Source organism: Trichosurus vulpecula, chromosome 3, assembly GCF_011100635.1.
Source record: "Trichosurus vulpecula isolate mTriVul1 chromosome 3, mTriVul1.pri, whole genome shotgun sequence".
In the NCBI taxonomy this organism is placed as follows: Eukaryota; Metazoa; Chordata; class Mammalia; order Diprotodontia; family Phalangeridae; genus Trichosurus; species Trichosurus vulpecula.
The window spans coordinates 154,925,334-154,931,670 of NC_050575.1; the positions used below are offsets into that span (position 1 = coordinate 154,925,334).

The window sequence follows — 6,337 nt, forward strand, 5'->3', positions numbered from 1 at the left end:
AGAGGAAGGAAGGAAGGTTGGGAGGGAGGGAGGGAGGAAAGGAGGAAGGAAGGAAGGAATAGAATAGAATCTTAGAAAAGCTAGATATGATAGACATATGGAGAAAATGGAAGAGAAATAGAAAGGAATATACCTTTTTCTCTGGCACATGACATCTGAATAAAAATTAACAATGTAATGGGGCATAAAAATTTCACAACCAAATACAAAAAAGCAGAATTGGTAAATGAATCTTTTCCAGATCACAATGGAAAAAAAATTACATACCAAAAAAGCTATGGAAACATAGATTAAAAATTAATTGGAAATTAAATAATCTAATGCTAAAGAGTAAGTGGGTCAAAAAAGAAATCATAGAAAGAAACAATAATTTCATTAAAGAGAATAACAATGAGACAACATACCAAAATTTATGGGATGCATACAAAGCAGTATTAGGGGAAATTTTATACTTCTAAATACTTACAATAATGAAACAGAAAAATAGTAGAACAACAAATTGGGTATGTAATTTAAAGAAATGGAAAAAGAAAAAAATTAAAACTCTCCAGTTAAGCACCTAACTCAAAATCCTGAAAATCAAAGGAGAGATCAATAAAATTAAATGTAAGAAAAATATAGAATTAATAAGTAAAACTATGAGTTGGTTATGTTTTTTAAAATACAATAAGTTGTTAATTTCATTTTAAAAAGGAGAAAACCAAATTATCCGTATCAAAAATGAAAAAGGTTATTCACCATCGATGTAAAGGAAATTAAGGCAAATATGAAGAGGTATTTTACCCAATTATATACTAATAAATCTGAAAATCTAAACCAAATGGGTGAATATTTACAAAAATATAAACTTTCCAGATTAACAGAAGAAGTAGAAGACTTAAATACCTCCATCTTAGAAAAAGAAATTAAACAAGCCATCAATGGAATCAGCCAAGAAAATATCTCCAGAACCAGGTGGATTTACAGCTGAAGCCTACCTAACATTTAAAAAGGAATTAATCTCCATACTATACACAAGATTTGGAAGAAAAATAAAAGGGTATGGAGTGGAAAGAAGGTGTCCTATCAACTTCCTTTTATGACGCAAATATGATACTGATACCTAAACCAGGAAGAACAAAACCAGAGAAAGAAAACTATAAACCAATTTCCCTAGTGAATGTTGATGCGAAAATTTTAAAGAAAATACTAGCAAGGAGATTACAGCAATATATCACACGGATGAAACACTATGACTAAGAATGGTTTAAACCAAAAATATAGGGGTCATTCAAAATTTTTAAAAAATCAGCATATTGACCATGTCAATAACAAAACCAAGAGAGATCACATGATTATCTCAACAGATGCAGAAAAAGCTTTTGACAAAAAAGACCACACATTCCTATTAAAAACACTATTGAGCACAAGATAAATGGAGCTTTCCTTAAAATGATAAGGTGTATTTATCTAAAACCATCATGAAGCATGAATTGTAAAGAAGATAAAGTAGCAGTCTTCCCAATAAGATGAGGGGTGAAACAAGGATTCCCATTGATCACCACCATTATTCAATATTGTAATAGAAAAGTTACCTAAGAGAAGAAAAAGAAATTGAAAGAATTAGAATATGCAATGAGGTAACAAAACTCATTCTTTACAGAAGATATGATGGCATACTTAAAGCATCCTAGAGAATCAACTAAAATACTGTTTGAAATAATTAACAAATTTAGCAAAGTGGCCAGATATAAAATAAAGTCACATAAATCATCAGCATTTCTATATATTACAAATATGGCTCAGCAGCAAGAAATAGAGAAATTTCATTTAAAATAACTGTAGATAGTATTAAATATTTGGGAGTCTACCTGACAAGACAATCCCATGGAATATATAAACACAATCATAACATACTTTTCACACAAATAAAATCACATCTGAACAACTGGAAAAAAATATTAATTGCTCATGGCTTGACTGAGCCAATGTAATTAAAATGACAATTCTACTCAAATTAATTTAGTTATTCAGTTCCCTTATAATCAAACTACCAAAAATTATTTTATAGAACTAGAAAAAAATAATAAAATTTATTTGGAAGAATAAAATGTCAAGAATATCAATGGAATTAATAAAAAAATGTGAAGGAAGGTGACCTAGTCATATCAGACCTCAAGATGCGTTATAAAATGGTAATAATCAAAACAATCTGGTACTGGCTAAGAAACTGAGTGGTGGCTCAGCAGAAGAGATTAGGTAGACAAGACAGAATAGTAAATGACCAGAGTTAATCTAGTTTTTGATACAACCCAAGCTTTTGGAACAAGAACTCACTGTTTGACAAAAACTGCTGAGAAAACTGGAACATATTATGGCAAAAGCTAGTCATAGATCAACATTTTACCTCGTATATACCAAGATAAGGTCAAAAGGAGTACATCGTTTAGATATAAGTGACGACACCATAAGCAAAGTAGAAGAATAAGTCATAGTTTACCTGTCAGATCTACGGAGAAGGGAAAAAAATTATGACAAGATAGGAAATAGAGAGGATTATGAGATGAAAAATGGATAATTTTATTATATTAAATTAAAAAGGGATTGTACAAACAAAATCAATATAGCCAAGATTAGAAGGAAAGTGAAAGCTGGAGAGAAATATTTTACAGCAAGTGTCTCTCATAAATGATTCAGTTCTCAAATATATGGAGAACTGACTCAAATATGTTAGAGTACAAGTCATTCCTCAATTGATAAATAGTCAAAGGGTTGGAAGAGGCAGTTTTCAGATGAAGAAATCAATGCTATCTATAGCCATGAAAAAAACCACTCAAAATTACTAGTGTTTAGAGAAATTAAACAACTCTGAGGTGCTACCTCGCACCTCTGCATTTGCATAATAAGATAGAAAAGGAAAATAACATATTGGAGGGGAAGTGGGAAAATTGGGAAACTAATGCATTATTGCTTGAGTTATGAAAAGACCCAACCTCAGGCTCCGCCAGCGGGGACACCGGAGCCCCGCCGGCACCGCCTGGGCCCTACGCCTCCGCCCGCCCGCCTCGGGGCCGCCGCCGGCAAAGCAGTTGCCACAGCCGCCGCTACCCCTGGTCTCCTCCTCCACCCTGCTGTGGATCCCCCACCTACCCCTTCGCCCCCACCCCCCTGGGGGCCCGCCCTCGCCCCGCCCATCCCTCCGAAACCGCCCTGCCCCCCCCTCGGCCCGCCTCCTCTCCGCCCCCGAAACCGCCTTCTCTCCTCCCACCTGGGGACCCCAACCCCGTCCCCTCCCCCGGCCTCCGCCGCCTCTTCCCCTGGGCTGCCCCGGGTCCCCTTCCCCATCCCATCTTTTCCCCCATCTCCTGGAGGGCTGCTGGGCCATAGCTGCCATGCCCAGCATCCCCGCATCCTCCCTCCCAACAACTCTAGTCCCTGCGCCCGGGCCGCCTGCTCTCGGCATGCCCGAAGACCCTCCCGCCGCCACAGCCGATTCCAGGATGACCAAGACTTGGAGATTGAGAGGAAACTGCTTGGACTCCGCGCTCCCCCCTTTTGCCCTGCCTTGCTCTCCTTCCTCTCCCTCACCACCCCGCTCCCCCTCTCCGCTTGCACCTCCAGCACCCTCCCTTGCTGCCTCTTTGAATGTTTTGGCTTCTTTAATCTTCTCCAGACCAAGATCATTCTGTGGATGAAATGCCTGTTGTGGTGAAGATTGAGAAAGGAGTTGGCAGCAATGGTGGTGGTGGCTTTTCCCAGACTCGGAGCAGCAGCACAAGCAGCAGCAGCAGTGGAGGAGGAGGTGGCCAGGAGTCCCAGTCATCCCCATTGGCTTTGCTAGCAGCCACCTGCAGCAGAATCGAGTCACCCAATGAAAACAGCAACAACTCCCAGGGCCCAAGTCAGTCAGGGGGCTCAGGTGAGCTCCATCTCACAGCTGCCACACAACTCACCCAAGGTGCCAATGGTTGGCTGATCATCTCCTACCTCAAAGGATCGGGGTGGCAGCAGTAGCAATGGTAGCAGTAGTAGCAAATTCTCTAAGAATCGCCCAGTCTCTGGTGGGCAACATGTTGTTACCACCACCCCCAATATACAGAACCAGCAAGTTCTGACAGGACTTCCTGGAGTGATGCCCAACATTCAGTACCAAGTAATCCCCCAGTTCCAAACTGTTGATGGGCAACAGCTGCAGTTTGCCACCACTGGGGCCCAAGTGCAGCAAGATGGTTCTGGTCAAATTCGGATAATACCTGGGGCAAACCAGCAGATTATTACAAATAGAGGGAGTGGGGGCAATATCATCGCTTCTATGCCAAACCTACTCCAGCAGGCTGTCCCCCTCCAAGGCTTGGCCAATAATGTCCTCTCAGGACAGACTCAGTATGTGGCCAATGTCTCAGTGGCACTGAATGGGAATATCACCCTGCTGTCTGTCAATACTGTTGCTGCAGCCACCCTGACTCCCAGTTCCCAGGCAGTCACAATCAGTAGCTCAGGCTCTCAGGAGAGTGGCTCACAGCCCACAACCTCAGGGATAACTATTAGCTCTGCTAGCCTGGCAACCTCACAAGCTAGTTCTGGATCCTTTTTCACTAATGCCAGCAGTTACTCGTCCACAACCACCACCAGCATCATGGGCATTATGAATTTCTCCACCAGCGGAACAGCCGGGACCAATACTCAAGTCCAGACGCCACAAAGGGTCAGTGGACTTCAAGGATCTGACTCTTTGAATGTTCAGCAGAACCAGACACCTGGGGGTACGCTCCAGTCCAGCCAACAAAAGGAGGGAGAGCAAAACCAGCAGTCACAGCAACAACAGATTCTCATCTAACCACAGTTAGTTCAAGGGGGACAGGCTATTCAGGCCCTCCAGGCTGTACCACTGTCCAGCCAGACCTTTACAACCCAAGCTATTTCTCAAGATGGTCTGCAGAACCTCCAGCTTCAGGCTGTTCCCAACTCAGGCCCCATTATCATCCGGACACCAACAGTGGGGCCTAATGGGCAAGTCAGTTGGCAGACTATTCAGCTGCAGAATCTTCAAGTCCAGAACCCACAGGCTCAGACAATCACCCTGGCACCAATGCAGGGTGTCTCTTTGGGACAGACTGGCAACAGCAACACCACCCTTACACCTATTGCCTCAGCTGCCTCCATTCCTGCTGGCACTGTGAATGCTGCTCAGCTCTCATCGATGCCAGGACTCCAGACCATCAACCTCAGTGCACTAGGTGCTTCAGAAATCCAGGTGCACCAGCTGCCAGGTCTGCCACTGACCATAGTGAATGCCACAGGAGACCATGGGGCTCAACTTGGCCTTCACGGGGCTAGTGGTGATGGAATACATGATGACATGGCCGGCGGAGTGGAAGGAGAGTCCAGCTCAGACCCCCAGCCCCAGCCTGGTTGGAGGACGAGGCTTGCACCTGCCCCCATTGTAAAGACAGTGAAGGGAGGGGCTCTGGGGACCCTGGTAAAATGAAACACATCTGCCACATGCCAGGTTGTGGCAAAGTTTATGGCAAGACTTCCCACCTTCAGGCACACCTACGATGGCACACAGGGGAGAGGCCCTTTATCTGATCCTGGCTGCACTGTGGAAAGCGCTTTACCCACTCAGATGAGCTCCAGCGGCACAAACGCACACACACTGGTGAAAAGAAGTTTGCCTGCCCTGAGTGCCCCAAACGCTTCATGAGGAGTGACCATTTGTCGAAGCACATCAGGACCCACCAGAATAAAAAGGAGGCCCAGGAGTGGCCCTGAGCATAGGCACCATGCCCCTAGACACTGGGGCAGGCTCAGAGGGCAGTGGCACTCCCACTCCTTCTGCCCTCATTACTACCAACATGGTAGCTATGGAAGCTATCTGCCCGTAGGTTATTGCCCGACTTGCCAACAGTGGTATCAATGTCATGCAGGTAGCTGACCTGCAGTCTATCAATATCAGTGGCAATGGCTTCTGAGATCAGGTGCCCAGTGCCGGAGACACGGGCTGTATCCACAAACCCTGGGGTACAAGGATAGCATGGGTCCAAGAGACATGTGGGAGAGGGAGCCACAGCAATGGGAAGTGTGGGGGGGGACCCAGGAGATGAGTTGGTGCCCTAGTACCCTGCCTGGAATGGGACACATGAGTGGAAGCTATTGATGTGACCCCGCTACCCTACATGGAGCGTTTGACCCCAGATGGTTTCCTTTTAAACTTCTTTCCCCAACCTCTCCCTTTCTGCTTTACTTATCTTACCTCCCCCATGATGGATCCTTCCCTCTTTCCCCTTACTTAAAGCCATCATGCCTTGATAAATATATATATGATCATTGAAATACTTTTTAACAAAAGACAGATTCT

The 6,337-nt window shown here is 44.2% G+C and overlaps 1 pseudogene; it reads left to right on the forward strand.

The window, feature by feature from the left end:
• Window positions 1–2,938: 2,938 nt before the first annotated feature.
• LOC118842263 lies at window positions 2,939–5,954 on the forward strand (annotated as a pseudogene).
• Window positions 5,955–6,337: the final 383 nt, after the last annotated feature.